The sequence below is a fragment of the Vicia villosa genome, linkage group LG2 (assembly GCF_029867415.1).
Source record: "Vicia villosa cultivar HV-30 ecotype Madison, WI linkage group LG2, Vvil1.0, whole genome shotgun sequence".
Lineage (NCBI taxonomy): Eukaryota > Viridiplantae > Streptophyta > Magnoliopsida > Fabales > Fabaceae > Vicia > Vicia villosa.
Window position 1 is genome coordinate 191,427,237 of NC_081181.1, and position 17,526 is coordinate 191,444,762.

A 17,526-nucleotide genomic window follows, 5' to 3' on the forward strand; every position below is an offset into this window, starting at 1 on the left:
AAATCTAGAATTATATTTTTAAATTTTTATTTAAAAAGTGTGGAATATTATTTGGGATCATATGAACCTATTTTCATGCATCACATGTCTATGGTTGTTTGTTTCATGGTAGACTCTTTTCACATTTACTTCAGAAAGTAACTCTGAGTCGTAATAACTTATTAATAAATGGTTATTAAATGAAAGTCACTCAAGATGTGCAAGGATGATGATTTCAGGAAGATGAACATGGCGTCTTGGCTTTGGCTTTTCAACAGATGGGAAATGAGAGAAGAGATTTTAGTGGAGGAGAGGAAAAAAGAGGGGAGAGAATGAAAGTTCTTTTTAGGTGTGTTTGGTTTGTGGAGGGAATGAAGAGACTTTAACAGAAAGAAATTACAAAATTACATTATTTTTTCAATGGCAGTATTTAAGATAACCTTAAATAAAAGAGGACATTTAAGCCTAAACAAATTTACTTATAAGAGTACAACTTTGTTTTTTTTTTTTTTTTACAAACTTCATTAAAATCTACAATATGTGAATGAAAGATTATCCAAAAGTACAAGATATAAATCATTTACAAAGTGTTGAAACTTCTATAAGGAGAATCCATGTTGACAGAATGCAGATTTGTATCAGACATGTATTCTGCAGTTGCATCTATTATGATGCTCTCTTCTTCAGTCTCAGTCTCAGGTGTAACATTTTTTTCACTTTGTTGGTAATACTGTTGAATCATCTCCAACTTTTTCCCTTCAAAAACTTGGCTTGTGTCAGACACCACTTCTTCAACAACAGATTTTCCTTCAAGCATGCTTACCACTGATGACATGGTTGGCCTGTGCATTGGAGAAACATGAGTGCATAAAAGAGCCACATTGATCATGGCCATTACTTCCTCTTTTTTGAAATCTCCACCTAACCTCTCATCAACCAGGTCCATTATATTACCTTCTTCCTTCAAGAGATGCACCCAATCAACAATAGAGAAGCATTCATCCTTAGGACAACTCATGGTGTTGTGCTTCCTTCCCACTAACAATTTCCAAGGCAACAACTCCAAAACTATAAACATCTGCTTTCTCGGTTAAATATCCGTGCATTGCATATTCTGGAGCCATATATCCACTGCGACATTGAAAATTCATATATTAGACTTAGAAAATGATAAACACCATTCCACAAATTCCATTAAAAAGAAATTAATATACGAAAAAACTCACTAAGTGCCGGCTACTCTAGTAGTTATGTGAGTGTATCCCTCATCTTTAAGCTTGGCCAAACCAAAATCAGATATCTTTGGATTGAGATCTTTATCCAGTAACACATTAGTAGCCTTGATGTCTCTGTGAACTATCTTTAGTCTCGATTCTTCATGAAGGTAAGCCAAACCTCTAGCAATACCAATGCAAATTCTCTTCCTTGTTGACCAAGCTAGTTTCAATTGATCTTTTCCTTTGGCTTCATTTTAGAAATGTCATAAAAATTAGGTAACTAATCATATGGTTTATATTTGCTTTGTATACAATATTGTATATTATGTAAATAATGAAAGAGCTACAAAACTTGACAGCACGAAAAAATTTATACCAAACAAAGCACAAGCAAGGCTATTATTTTCCATGTATTCATATATCAGCAATAATTGATCTCCCTCCATACAACAACCATAGAGCTTAACTAGACATGGGTGTTGCAAAGCAGAAATCAAGCCAATCTCATTTATAAATTCGCGATTCCCTTGCTTTGATTTAGAAGAAAGCTTCTTAACTGCTACTATTCTTCCATCCGAAAGAACACCCTACAATTCCAGGAATTTATATTGTATCTCTATAAGTGAGTGAAGTTGTAAAGAAGTAGCAACAATAGTAGAACTTTCAATTATAATTAAATAAAGTGTAGATTGTCCTTAATACCTTGTAAACAGGACCAAACCCCCCTTCTCCAATCTTGAAGGCTATATCAAAGTTGTTAGTTGCTGCTTTGATTTGCCGTAACGTAAATATCCCAGGTTGGAAATCTAAACCCTTTACCTCTGTTGGTTGAAGTAAAAATCAATATATAAATTAGATATCTTTTGAATAACTTCCGCATCAATACGTTTGGCAGTTACAAAGAATCAAGATACGATGGCATCCTTGAATAAAAAATCAATATCTTGATTCTTGTAAAGTTTGGCGTTTACAAGAATCAAGATACAAGTCATACAAACAAAATCAAACCAAGGAAGATCTAGAAATTTTGCTTCATGGACCATATTGTGAGGGTTTTAAAACTACTTATATGTGGGAGTTCTAAATTGTGGCCAAATTACATGATGTAGCGGCAATATTGCAACTCGCAAGTGCGATAATGCCTGCAACAGCATCAACCAACAATTGCACTGTAATTGAAAATCACAGAAAATTTTGTATTGCAATGCCTGCATGGAACAATATACTGCTCACAAATTATTAAGTAAAATTTGAGATTACAAAAATTAACTGCAATGACTGCAATTCGCATTGCAACAGCCACAATGACTACAAATGACTACAAATACAATGGTCGCAATCGCAACAACAATTTAAAACTTTGTTCTGTATATAAAGGGATTTCCCAAACTTTCGTTGATCCTTCCGCTTCCTTTCACCTCTAAATTCATTTTTTATGCTTACGAAATCCCAATTGTGCATTCACGAGTATTTTAAAGTTAAAGTATCTTCTTAGAGTTTACCTTTTTCTAAAGGACCTATTTGTCGGTTATGTCTTCTCCACTGAGCTATACCAAAGAAGATGAAGACAAATAGTGCTCCAGCAACTACAACTGCAACAATATCCCACCCATGTATGCCACTTCCTTTTTCCACAGGGGGTGTAAAGTCTGCTTGATTATGATACAAGAGGTTTGCATATATTAGAGGATTAGGATGATGGCATAAAAAGAACTATGGACAAGTATTACTGACCAGGATCAACCGATATAGCCGATATAAGAGGACCATATACCGATCCAAATGGAATAGCAGTTGTTCCTTTCCCAGCCCACTGAAGGCGAATCTCCAAGGTATTACTAGTAACAACAGCAGTGAAGTTCTTTATGATTGCCTTACCAACTCCACCAGCTTCTTTTGCAATATCGAAATCCTTCAGCACCAACCTTCTCTGCAATACTTCAATTCGAACAAAATGGTTCAGAATGTTCAAAGGACATTTTTTCAGTACTAAACATGTTGAAAAAGAAAACATGATAAAGCCACGCACCTGAACGTAGATGTCAAATATACGCCTCCCAAGGCTGTTATAAGTTTGATCATCGGTGAACATTATCTCTGCAAAATGGAGTTTTACCGTGTAGTTTCCATTTCCCAGGCAAAATCCATAATATGTTAGAGAAAGAGGAGAAACACGAGCGTCCATATACAGTTCTCCATTGTCGATGGCAAGGTTAGTTGTGTTAGACCAGGTATAGTAGTCCACAAGGCCACTATCAAAAAAGTGACCAGTGTTGCTGAGTGCCCAGTTTGATTCAGTCCGGTGAAAGCTTGCTGGTCCAACTTCATTTGAATCATCATCATACGTCAATCTTTCATTTGAAGTTATGAGCTTACCACCGCAATTTATATGGAGAGAGTACCGAGCTGGAATGACCATAAAAAGGATGAAATGCTAAGTACAATAAGATGATCACACTAGAAAAGCTATTGATACAAAATATCATTTTTCAATCCTCGTGCATCAGATAGGTAGGAGCTAGTCTACAACAAGCTCTTAATATAGAAGTATGAGAATCTTAGGGATAAAGTTTTTGTATTTCACAGCCTTCTACCATTTGTGTTGGTGCACAATGAATAAAGATGGTGACAAAGAGAATAACGGCGCAAAAGAGATGAGAGAATAAATGTTGTATTCTACTTGCGTTGTTTTTAAATGACAGCTACTACAAGGCTATTTATAAGAAAGAAAATCTTGCCACATAAGCCCTAAAACAGTAAACTTAGTGAACAAGTCTAAGGTACAAACAGTACTACAAAATACTAAAGTACCCTTACTACTAAACAGCTAAGCTAATGGGACCCAGACAGCATCTTCTGGTCAATACTATCTTCTGAGTAACCATCAGAAGATCAGTCCATCTTCTGAATATTGAATTACTCTTCAATACCATCCCTTAATTCATATTCTTCAATCAAAACTGACAACGCCAATTCCATCCCTCAAGAGCAGAAATTGATCCGTCTTGATCGCCTTTGTCAGAACATCTGCCACTTGCTTCTGAGTGCTACAGTGCACTACTTCTAATGTTCCATTCTGGACTTGGCTTCTCAAGAAATGATACTTAGTCTCAATATGCTTGCTTCTTCCGTGTAACACCGGATTCTTGGCAAGATTAATTGCAGACTTGTTATCAATCATTAGCTTCAAAGGCTTCTTCACTCTAATCTTCAGATCTTCTAATAGATTCAGAAGCCACACAGCTTGACATGCAGCTACAGCGCCTGCGATGTACTCAGCTTCACAGGTTAATAGAGCAACAACAGGTTGCTTCTTGGAACTCCAAGAGATAGGGCCTCCCAGAAACATGAACAAATATCCAGAAGTACTCCTTCTATCAACTCTGTCTCCACACCAATCAGAATCAGAATAACTCAATAATTCTGATTCTTCCTTTCTCCCAGAAGGAAACAATATGCCAAACTTCAGAGTTCCCTTGACATATCTCAAGACTCTGACAGCAGCTTGGTAATGGGACCACTTAGGTTTACTCATGAACCTACTAACCAATCCAACTGCATAGCATATATCAGGCCTGGTATTACACAAATACCTTAGAGAACCAACCAGCTGTTTGAATACCGTAGCATCAACATCTTCACCTTCAGAATCAGAGTCCAACTTCTGATTCACTTCTGACGGTGTAACAGCAGCTTTGCAATTCTCCAATTTGAATTTCTTCAGAAGTTCTAACTCATACTTCAACTGATGCAAAATGATACCATCTTCTGAGTACAGAATCTCCATCCCTAGAAAATATGACATTTTCCCAAGGTCTGTAATCTCAAACTCATTCATCAGCACCTTCTTGAACTTCATCAAATCTTCTGTACAACTCCCCGTAAGCAATATGTCATCAACATACAGACACAGCAGAATCATATTGCTTCCAGAATGTTGCACATAAACTCCATATTCCATCTCACACTTCTGAAACCCTTGCTTCTTGAAAAATGAATCAATCTTCAAATTCCAAGCTCTGGGCGCTTGCTTCAGTCCATATAGAGCTTTGTGTAATTTGTACACCATCCCTTCCTTATTCTTTTTCACAAAGCCAGGGGGTTGTGACACATATACCTCCTCTTGTAATGGACCGTTCAGAAATGCAGACTTTACATCCAGATGCATCAAGGACCATCCTCTGTTCGCAGCTAACGCAATCACCAGCCTGATTGTTTCATGTCTAGCTACAGGAGCAAACACCTCAAAGTAATCTAGTCCAGGTTTCTGAAGAAAACCTCTAGCCACTAGCCTCGCTTTGTGTTTACCAACTGATCCATCTGGCTTCAGCTTTACCTTGAAAACCCATCTGACGCTGATGGCTTTCTTCTTCTTTGGAAGTTCTGTCAGCTTCCAAGTCTTGTTTCTTTCTATAGCCTCAAGTTCTTCTTTCATGGCATTTAGCCAGACCTTCTTCTTGAGCGCTTCTTCTATACTCACTGGTTCAGAATCTACTAACATGGCGCACTGAATGACCTCTCCTTCTGAGTCAACTTCTGTGTCGTGCAACATGTCAAAATCTGCAAACCTTCTTGGTATAATTCTGAGTCTTTGTGGTCGCTGAGCTACTTCAGAGTCAGCTACTCCTGAGTCACCACCTCCATGATCATCTCCAGAAGCTTGTCCTCCAGACCCTATGTCTTCAGAGTTTTCCCTTCCAGAATCATGACTACCACCAGAATCTGGATCATCATCAGAATCTGGATCAGAATCAGATTCTCCTTCTGACTCATCTTCAGAAGATGCTTCATCTTCTGACTCGTCTTCAGAAGATTCATCTTCTGACTCTAACTTTTCTTCAAAAGTTATCTCTACATCAGAAGTTGGTTGAGACTCTTTCCAATCCCAAACTTCTGATTCCTTCACAATGACGTCTCTGCTGACTTCAACTTTGTTAGTTTCTGGACAATAGAGCTTGTATGCACCTGTACTGTGGTACCCCACCAATAACATCACTTTGCTTCTATCATCCAGCTTCTTCCTTCTTGCTTCTGGAACGTGTTTGTAACACACAGAACCAAAAACCTTCAGATGACTAACACTCTGTTTCTCTTTAGTCCACTTCTCTAAAGGAACAATTTCCTTCAGCCTCTTCGTTGGACACCTGTTGAGCACATATGCTGCAGTAGCAACAGCTTCTCCCCATAGATTATGAGGAAGCTTCTTCTCTTTAAGCATACTTCTCGTCATATCAAGCAAAGTACGGTTTCTACGTTCAGCAAGACCATTGTGTTGAGGAGTATAAGGAGCAGTAACTTCATGCTCAATTCCATTATCATCACAGAACTTCTGGAATTCTGTAGAGTTATACTCGCCTCCACCATCCGTTCTGAGAATCTTTATCTTCTGACCACTCTGCTTCTCAGCCTTCACCTTGAACTTCTGGAATTCTGTAAACACCTCATTCTTAAACTTAATGAGAGTTACCCACGTCATTCTTGTGAACTCATCCACAAAAGACACAAAATACCTATTTCCTCCAAGTGAAGGTTCTGGAAATGGTCCACACACATCAGAGTGCACTACTCCCAGAGCATGTTTTGCTCTTGGAGCAACTTCTGATACAAATGACAATCTGGGTTGTTTGCCTTTCATGCATACCTCACATGACTTCTCAGGCTTCACAATCTTTGGAATGCCATGTACAAGCTTCTTAGAACTTAGATGCCCCAGGCTTCTATAGTTCAAGTGCCCCAACCTCTTGTGCCACAGCTTACTATCACCTTCTGAGCCTTCAGCACTCAGACACTCTATTTCAGCTGTTTCTACATTCACCTTGAATGTTCTGTTGCTTCCCTGTTCAGATTGCATAATCAACTTCTGATTGGAATCATACAACTTCAAGAGGTTATTCTTCATAACAACTGAGAAACCTTTCTCAATGAGCTGACCCACACTCATCAGACTGCTTCTGATTCCAGGAACATACCAAACATCCTTGATCAGAACAGTCTTTCCATTCTTCACTTTGACTTTGACATTTCCCATACCTTCTGCATATAGGTACTTATCATCAGCACATCTGATCTTTGTCCTCCTTTCAGAGTCAAAGTCTATCAGCCATTGTTTGTTTCCAGTCAAGTGATTTGAACACCCAGTGTCCATATACCACCATTCTGACGAACATCTTTTGTCCGACTCTGAAGCCATCAATAGCACAGGTTCATCATCTGATCCTCCTCTGGCTATATTTGCTTCTTCTGATCTCCTTCCTTTGTTTGCCAAACAGTCTCTAGCAAAATGGCCAAACTGTTTGCAACAGTAACATTGAACTTTCTTCTTATCCTTTCCCTTCTGATATCTCTTATCATCAGAAGTTGAGGCTTCCTTCTGGAATCTATCACCACGTCTATGCTTCTGGTCCTTCTTGACAAAAGAAGCCTTCAGAGCTTGCTCAACTTCTCTCTCAGAAGTTCTCTCAGTCAGACGCAACTCTTGTGCTTCTAAACTGCTTTGCAACTCTTCTATTCTCATGGTTTCCAGATCTTTAGAATGTTCAATGGATACAACAATATAATCAAATTGAGGAGTAAGTGACCTCAATATCTTCTCTATGATTACTTGTTCAGAAAGAGTTTCTCCACAAGCCTTCATCTCATTAGTGATCACAATCACTCTAGAGATATACTCAGAGACTTTCTCATTGTTCTTCATGTTGAGATTCTCATATTGCTTTCTCAGGGATTGAAGCTTCACCTTCTTCACTGATACGTCACCACCGTAACACCTGACCAGTATATCCCACGCCTCCTTTGACGTCATAGAATCAGCAATCTTCTCAAACACATTCACATCCACACACTGATGGATGAAGAACAACGCCTTTTGGTCTCTCTTCTTCGTCTCTCTCTGCGCTTCTCTTTGTTCTTCCGTTGCATCCGCTGCAACCGGAATATATCCTCCAGTGACAAGATCTAGAACATCTTGAGCACCAAATAATACACGCATTTGAATCATCCATCTATTCCAGTTTTTACCATCAAGAACTGGAAGTTTGGTATTCAAGTTGCTTCCACTCATCTTTAAACTTGTGCAGACAAAAACAGATTTCACTCACACTCACACAGTGTTTCCCAACCCACAAACAATCAAGAAAAATGTGATTCAACACAACTTTGTTTCCCAGAAACAAAATCAATCACACAGTCACACAAACTCACGTTCACTCGTGTTTCCCTGTGTTTGGAACCGGAGCTCTAGATACCAATTGTTGGTGCACAATGAATAAAGATGGTGACAAAGAGAATAACGGCGCAAAAGAGATGAGAGAATAAATGTTGTATTCTACTTGCGTTGTTTTTAAATGACAGCTACTACAAGGCTATTTATAAGAAAGAAAATCTTGCCACATAAGCCCTAAAACAGTAAACTTAGTGAACAAGTCTAAGGTACAAACAGTACTACAAAATACTAAAGTACCCTTACTACTAAACAGCTAAGCTAATGGGACCCAGACAGCATCTTCTGGTCAATACTATCTTCTGAGTAACCATCAGAAGATCAGTCCATCTTCTGAATATTGAATTACTCTTCAATAATTTGCAGAAATAAATAAATTAAAATGAACCACAATAAATCAACTTACTTTTAGGACAACCAATGTTCCCCAAACATGAAACCATTCCCCTGAGAAAATAATGAAGGTGTGAAACATGTCAGCATAATCACAATACAACTTTTAAAGCTATATATAAAGAATAGTTTCTTGTGACTGAGTAATATAAAACTTACAAGTTACTTCCTTCTGAAGATGATGCAAACAAGTTCCTAAGGCATGTGGTAAATATACAAAGCTTAGATAGTTTCTTAAAGTTATTGAAACAACAAAAGTACACAAATACATGGATTCTTACAAGGTTCCCTGTTGACATGTCAACTGCTCTGGATTTTGAATGGTCAAATTGTTATACGAAAGATCTCTGTGTCAAGTTATGCATGTGATTAAGAATTAAAGATGGAACAAACAACTAAATGTAACAATTTGTAGTATAGAAAGTTATGTTTCAACTCAATAAATCAAATAACTAGCATTTGAAGGATTACTCACGTGTAGTCTGGTCTAGCTATCCAATTTGGAAGTGGTCCAGTAAAAAGGTTTCCAGTTAAGTATCTAGGTATAAAAATAAGTGAAGTCAATTTATAAAAAATTTCGCCATTTCGTTGCTAAGTCTATAAGTAGCTTAGAGGTTATTGCTTACAGTATATTTATATTCTCCAAGCCGCCCAAGGTGTTCGGAATTTCTCCACTTAATTTGTTAAAGCTGAGGTCTCTGAAAAAGAAAAAATATTCAGAATAAGTATTACTCAAGCGAAAAATTGGTTTCAGAAAAGCAACAAGCAAAAGTAGTCCCCATTATATAATGAGATTGTTGTATTTTTTTCATCGAAATATGAGAACCGATTGCATCAACTATAGTGGTTCTAAACGCATATGAATATTGCAAGAAGCATCCTAGCATAGAACCAACCAGACAAAATTCAAAATAATAGCATTACTTACAATGATCTTAAATTGGTAATATTTCCAAGATACTCTGGAACTATTCCTATAAGATTGCAACTCCTCAATACTCTGTTAAACAATACGATAACAAGTGAATTTGCAGTACAAAGGCTATAACATTTCCTCTTCCTTGTTTTTCTATTACTAAAAACAGTGCCTTATACTGATAATCCAAACATTTTACTCACAATGTTTCCAAATTTGTCAAGTTATTAAGTTGCGGAAAAGGAGAATCTGTTCCTTTCAAGTCACTTATTCTCCTGCATAACATATCTCAAGCATGGTAAAACTCACAAAGAAAGAAAATTGAATTTTGAACATACTCTTTGAAGCATCTACACATGCATAGCATAGACACGATACAGACATTGTCGCACAGACACCAACAATAATTTCAAAAAATGAAAGTGAATAAACGCAGCAACTACACACGTTGGTGTCGGGTTAGTGTCAGACACCGAACACGCTTTTAATCTGAAGTGTCAATGCTACATAGATCACAACAATAAAATATTAAAATACATCATACTTACAAGTCAGTGAGATTTTTCAGATACGAAATTGCAGAAGGAACTGGGCCACTCAAACCACTCCCTTGTATCACCCTGTCAAAATTAAAAGTAATATTTTTCATAAACCGATAAAGAATAAGCAATTCAACTAAGAAAAAAGTTAATGATTTAGAATTTCACAAGAAGAAAGAAAAGGTCCATACAGCCTCTCAAGACTTGTCCAACTCTGAATGAAATCAGGAATAGTTCCAGAGAATTGGTTGTCGCCAAGTCGACTGCATTTTCAAAGGTTAAGCAACAAAGAAATGTTATTCAATTTTGATATGAACAAAACAATACAGCAAAGTGTAACAAAAAATAACAAAGGTAAGATTGCTTACATGTACTTAAGTTTAGTGAGCTTAGCAAATGTTGCAGGTAAATTTCCAGTAAAATAGTTGGAAGTAAGAAGCCTAAAACAACATCGAAATTGGAATTAGGGTTTGTGATTCTCTAAAGAGCAGTGTGCACTTTGTTCAGTAAAATTTTGAAAGTATAAAACAAACTCTGTAGCATTGACACCTCTGAAAAAAAGTATATCTGTGTCAGTGTCGGTGTCCTAAACAGACACCAATACTCGTAATTACGTTTAATTTATTCATTTTTTCAAATTATTATTGGTGTCGACATGTTGTGTTTCTGGTGTCAGTGAAAACAAGTACGCAATAGCAATCTATAATTCAAAGAAGCCAAATTAAAGGCATAAAATGTAGACAAAATAATTCTCAATATAACTTGAAGAACAAGAAATCAAATATAGAAATTGTGAATTCCAAGTTCTACAAAGAGGCTTACAATCTTTCAAGCTGGTGAAGATTCCCAAGCTCCGGAGGCAGCTTTCCGGAAAACTGATTGAACTCCAAAACCCTAAGCATTACATGTTTCAAACATTAAGTACTTTCACAAGTTATTATTTTCATAAAATTGACATGAGAAAAACTGCATACTTACAAGCTTTTCAGGGTGGTGATTTTTCCAAATTCTTTTGGAATTGAACCTGTTAATCGATTTCCAAATAGTGAACTGTCACAAAATTAAGAAACATGTAAAAACTAATTAGACGATTAATTTCAAAATTAGTGATTATTGCCATTAATTAAATCAAATAACAAGGAAAAAAAAAGGTTAATGGAAAATACATGTTGACAAGATTGATGGAGCTCCATTGTGGAGGGATTGTACCGTTAAGGTAGTTGCGTGTGAGATCACTGTACCATATTAATTAAAAAATTAAACATAAATGAAACTATAATTAATTAAAAATAATGATTATTATGAATTTATGATATACAAATTTAGTAAGATTAGAAAAATAACATACATTTGTTGGAGGTAAGGTAATTTCACAAATTCCCTTGGAAGTGTGCCAGAAAGATTTTGTGACTTTAGAACTCTGCATTAAGATTTTTGAGGTAAAAATGAGAGATTCATGACTAGAAGTCTATAATTTTTTTTAAAAAAAATATTTAAATGATCAAATATTTATATAAATTAATGAATAGAAAATACACAATTACAAATTATTTAAATTTAATTAAATTTTGATAAACATATACACCACCACATGTTATGGCTTTTTCTTACATATACCACATTTGTATATATCCATAAATTAAGCAAGACATCCCTTAGTAATTAAGTATGGTGTAGTCCCAAATTAGCATTAATATATTTAATAAGTATACCAACAATAATAAAATCATACTTAAAAAGTATAATACAAGAAAATTAGTTGTACGTTTCCACTTTAACATATCCTAGTATACGTCTCTTACACAAAATTTTTTTAAGGTTATGTTTGAGAGTTTGGAGAAAAGAGGATGGAGAATTTTGAAAATTGATTTTTTTTAAATGACTTAAATGTACTTTTGGTCTCTGTAATTTAGCGAGTTTATAAAAAATTTTGGTTTGATCTCTATATTTTACTTTCGCGTTCGTTTTAATCTCTAAAATTAAAATCCGCAGAAAAATTCATAGGAAAATCCACAGGAAACCTGCAGATTTTCCTGCGAATTTTGACTTTAGGGACTAAACTGCAAGCAAAAAGTAAGATATAAGGATTAAAACAAAACAAAAACTTACAGGAACGAAATCAAAAACTCGCTAACTTACAAGAACCAAAAGTGCATTTAAGCCCTTTAAAAAATATAGAGAAATTTTTAACATTTAAAAAAAAATTGTTTAAAATGATAAAATGATGTTTATCATTAATGTATATTTACTTTTTGAAATACTATAACAACAAAAATTATATTTGAACATTTTGTCTAAGCCCTCCAAAACTCTTTTAATACAAATTTTGAGTTCTTCCGAATTAGGGGATTTTTGGTGTTAGGAAGAAAATCAAATTCTTCAAAACTCTCCAAACTAAAATCTTTCTATTATTTTTTCTAAATTATTCCTATCTTTCAAAGTCTTCCCCTTCATTCCTATCCAAACTCTCAAATATAACCTTAGAAGTAGGGCTGGCAATGAACCAAACTAACTCGAAAATAGTTCAAAACTCGATTCAAAAATTAAATCGTTGAACTAGGTTCATGAACCAAATGAGCTGAGTATGAGCTAAAAACTAAGTTCGTTAACTAAATGAGCTGAACTTGAACTATACATAGTTCGACTCGTTAGGTTCATGAGTCAACTCGATTATATATGAGATAAATTATTTTGTCTTTAAGAGTAGGTTTAAATATTTGCTCTAAATCTTAGTATCATATTTTATTTTAATCTAACGGTTTTAATTGATAGTTTATATTCTCTGGTGAGCAAATCCTTTCTACAAATAATTATACAAATAAAATTATCATCGTATAAATTCCAATCTTATAACTTTTATTTTATTTTTATATATATTTTAAAAAATATTAATTTAAAATGTCAGATATATATGTAAAAAAAATAGACTTTAAAAAATTGCTTTTAAGTCCGTGAAATAAGCAAGTTGAACCTAACAAGATAAACTTAACGAGCTGCATCGAGATGTTCGTGAACTTCTAACAAGTCGAGTTTGACCTGAAAAAAAGTTCGAGATAAACTCGAACTCGAACTCAAACTCGGCCAATTCTTAACGAGTCGAGTTTGAGCTGGAAAAAAAGTTCGTCATGAACTCGAACTCGAACTCGAACTCGGCCAATTCTTAATGAGTCAAACTGAGCTGAGGCGAGTTCGACTCGACTCATTTCCAGCCCTACTTAGAAGGAAAGCATAAGAAAGAAAGAGTTTAGATTTTAATAAATATGTTCAGTTTTTTAAAAATTAAAATAATAATATAATAGATCATTATTTAATAACTCAACATCATTTATTTGTAAAAATATTTTATAATTTGTTTAATTTCAAAAAAAATATTGTTCATTCCATCAAAATTAAACCTTCTAGAGATTTTTTAAATAATTTTTTTTTGGGTACAATAATAAATGTGAAATATCAAAATTGGTGAACAAATAATCTGCTTTCACTTGCACAAGGTCTTTCGATCCCTAGTAATTCTTGCATTGGATCCACTTGAAAGTCCCTTATAAGTCGCTTGAGTTCGATGGTATGATGTACGTAAGCCAAATTGTAGTGGTAGTTTGGGTTTCAAAGGCTTTTCGTGTAGTCAATCTTGCACTACTTAGTAAGTGGCAATTGAGAATGTTACATGGCGGCAGTCTTTGAGTGGATATCTTTTTGGCTAAATATGATTCTCCAGTGATAATTTCATCGGGTGGGGGAAGGTTTACGGGTATAAGATACTATTCAAAAGTTAGTTTTGACTGGTTTGTTGATACTTGTTGATGAAGGTATGTGTGACCTTCTCACCACTTTTTTTAGATGATCCTTGATTGGGATTCATTGCTCTTCGTCTTCGTTTTCCTAGACTCTGACATATATCAATGTTGTGTGAAGGGGGTGATAGTTAATATGGCCGTTGGATGGAAGGTTCTTAGATTTGGGATCTTAAATGGAGAAAGGGTTATTTGTTTGGGAATATGACCTTGTTAGTAGTTTAGAATCGGCCTTGAAAGGTTTTGTCTTATCCCATAAGTAGGATTCTTATTGTTTGAATTCACACTAAAGATGATGTTTTCTCAGTTAAATATATGTACTTTCTTTGTGTTGGCTTTTTGTCGAGGGTTTTTCAAGACAAGAAATCATCTTTTTGTCACTTGTGTGGTGGAATACGGTCGGTGGTAGAGAATTTGTAAGGTGTTGGGTTGAAATTTGTTCATCCACAAGAGTTAGGCTCTTTGTTTCTGATTTTTTGGTCCCTAGGGACTAGGCCTAAGAGTTAAAGTTGGATTGAATTCAGTTTAACATTTTATCATGTGAACCTCGTGGAAATTTTAGAATGATTCTATCTTCTTAGGTGTGACACTAATTTGAAGAGAATCGATGGATAGAGTTATGCAATATATTTTAGACGTCTCATGTTGGGACATTTGAATAAATAAATGAGTTGTGGATTCATACTAATCTATTTGTTCCCATTATGGTTAGTATATGAGTATCGTGAGCAGCTAAATTGCTAACTAGCACAAGACAATTGAATTATCATGAGGGGAATCGTTCACATTAAGTTAAAGATTGAACTAAATGTCAAAGACTCACCCAAACGAGTGAGAGATATATCACATATTCACCCAAAATTTTAATAAAATGAGCATATGGATTATCTCGCTTATAAAATGCTCAACCTCCATTTTTCCAAACAATGTGGAACTTTACAACTCACACTCGTTGCTTATTTATCTCTCCCTCAAGCGGAAGCTCTTTCATCCATATATTTGTTCCGCCATTGGCAAACACCCTTACCACATCACATACACTTTGGCAGGACATGCTGCATAACTACCACCTTTTTAGAAAGATTTTCGATACAAGAAGACAGTCCCTTACTCGAACCATCGACTCTGATACCATTGTTGGGAGAATATGGGGAGCGAAGCGCCGGAAGTGTCAATGGACAAAATGTTCAGGATCCAAGAGACCTTGACACTATATATTCACTCAAAATCTTAAGTCATTAGAAGTATGAGTCATTTCTCTTATAGATCCAACATTTCTTCAATTTCTAGTCGATTTGGAACTTAACCACTCACACTTGAATGTTGTTAAGAGTCTCACATCGGAGAATATATGGCCTGAACATGTCCTTATAAGTGAGGGCAATCCTCACCCTACAAGCCAGTTTTGTAGGATTGAGTTAGGCCAAAACCACATTTCTTAGCATGGTATCAAGAGACTGGTTTAAGATTCGGTGGACCACCTTCTATAGTTTCCGCTATCGGACCACCCACCATTTATTTCCACGCTCAAGTTGTCTAGTCCTGGGCGTGAGGGGGTGTGTTAAGAGTCCCACATCGGACAATATATGGCTTGAACATGTCCTTACAAGTGGGGACAATCCTCACCCTACAAGCCGGTTTTGTAGGGTTGAGTTAGGTCAAACCACATTTCTTAACAAATATCAACAATCTCCCCCACAAGTATGAGTCACCTACATCACTAGACTTGATCCACAATATGACCCACTTCCGCTCTATCACTGAGCCTAATTAGACTCTGATATTGTACTGTTGGATTATCATTGGGGGAAGCATCCATGTAGGGTCAAAGATTCACATAAAGGTCAAAGACTCACTCAAGTGAGAGAGATAATAGATATTCACCTAAAGTTTTAAGACAATGGATGTATGGATCTTCACACTTATAAAATTTTCGACCTTCATTTTTTCAAATAATATGAAACTTACACAAGCCACACTTGCTTCTAAATAGCTAATCTATTTGTTTCCATTATGGGTATTGTGGTTAGTATTGTCAAGAATTATTGACTTCATGCCTTTCTCATTATTCTTTCTTGTATATATAGAGGTTACAGGGCTATATAGATAATTCCACTAACTTATTACATTTAATAAGAATAAATCAATTTATGATTTGTTTCCCTTATTCTAGAAACAAACTAATTCTTATTCAGAAGTATATGCTTATCGTAAGGAGCTAGATTGCTAACTAGCATGAGAGATGGTTCGAATAATATGATAACCACCACAAGACACGTATCTTAAACCAGTGTGTGATGCAACAACTTAGATACGTTTAAACTATACATCCCGCCATATCAGCTCTTCATATGATATCTCGAGCTAAGGTTAATCCTTAGAATACAACTTACCAAGTCCAACACCAATCCCCACTTAACCAACAATGATTTGTTATGGTTATGCAATTTTAAATATTTGTTTTTTACATATTTAATGAATCTATTTTGAATGCATATTTATCTATTTTGAATGCATATTTATTGTATGCCTTGAAAAAAAACAGGACATGTGTTTTATACATCTAAATTAGATAGTCTTAACTATTATATAACTTAAAAATTATACATACACATTCCAATTTCCATTCTAGATTGGCAAATTTATACACCCACAATTTGTATTATATTTAATGCACTGAAACTTAAATAAATGGGTGTTTTTGTTCTTCATGTCATTTCCAAAAATTTCCTGTTATGTAATTTCTAATATAGATGTAGTTTACTATAATTATGGCTTCATACAACATATAACGACGAGAAAATTTCAACAAAATAAAATCCTATTGCAAAACCGATTTATTTTTTTGGGCTAGACACTAAAGAAGTCTTCAACAAACACAAAAAACAGCAACACATATGGAGATTAGAGACATACATGCTAACAATATGGCAGGTAGTGGCATTGGCAAAAGAGCAATTGCAAGTCACAGCATTTTCAAACCCTTTCACTTGCACAGAAGAAGATGTCCAATTACTTTGTCCACTGCATGGATCTATGCTGAAGTCCCAATCTTTCTTCCCAAGTGTCTTAGCTATGTCTTTCATAGCTTGTACTGTATTAAATTTATTCAAAACCAACATACATCATCATAATGTTCCAACCATATTAATGTTGTTTCATTGTGGTGATAACTTACTAAGAGGCATATATAAGTACATACCTTCTTCTTCTGGCAGAGTAGCTCCACTAGCAAATGAAGAGATACAACAAAAGACATGAAGCAAAAGATGGAATAATAGAAGGAAAGAGATATTCATGATGAAGAAAATGAAATCAGTTATTTTGAATGTGAAAGGGTGATATATATATTGAGAATTGAAGCTGCAAAAAAAAAAAAAAAAACTCAATTTCTGTATGTTTGTGTATATATTGTTGACAATGAGTTGAAGAGAAAGGAATCAGTTTATGACTTATGAGAAGTCAATAAGAT

The 17,526-nt window shown here is 35.2% G+C and overlaps 1 pseudogene; it reads right to left on the minus strand.

Moving 5' to 3' along the window:
* Window positions 1–438: 438 nt before the first annotated feature.
* LOC131650964 (probable leucine-rich repeat receptor-like serine/threonine-protein kinase At3g14840) lies at window positions 439–17,353 on the minus strand (annotated as a pseudogene).
* Between the last annotated feature and the right edge of the window lie 173 nt (window positions 17,354–17,526).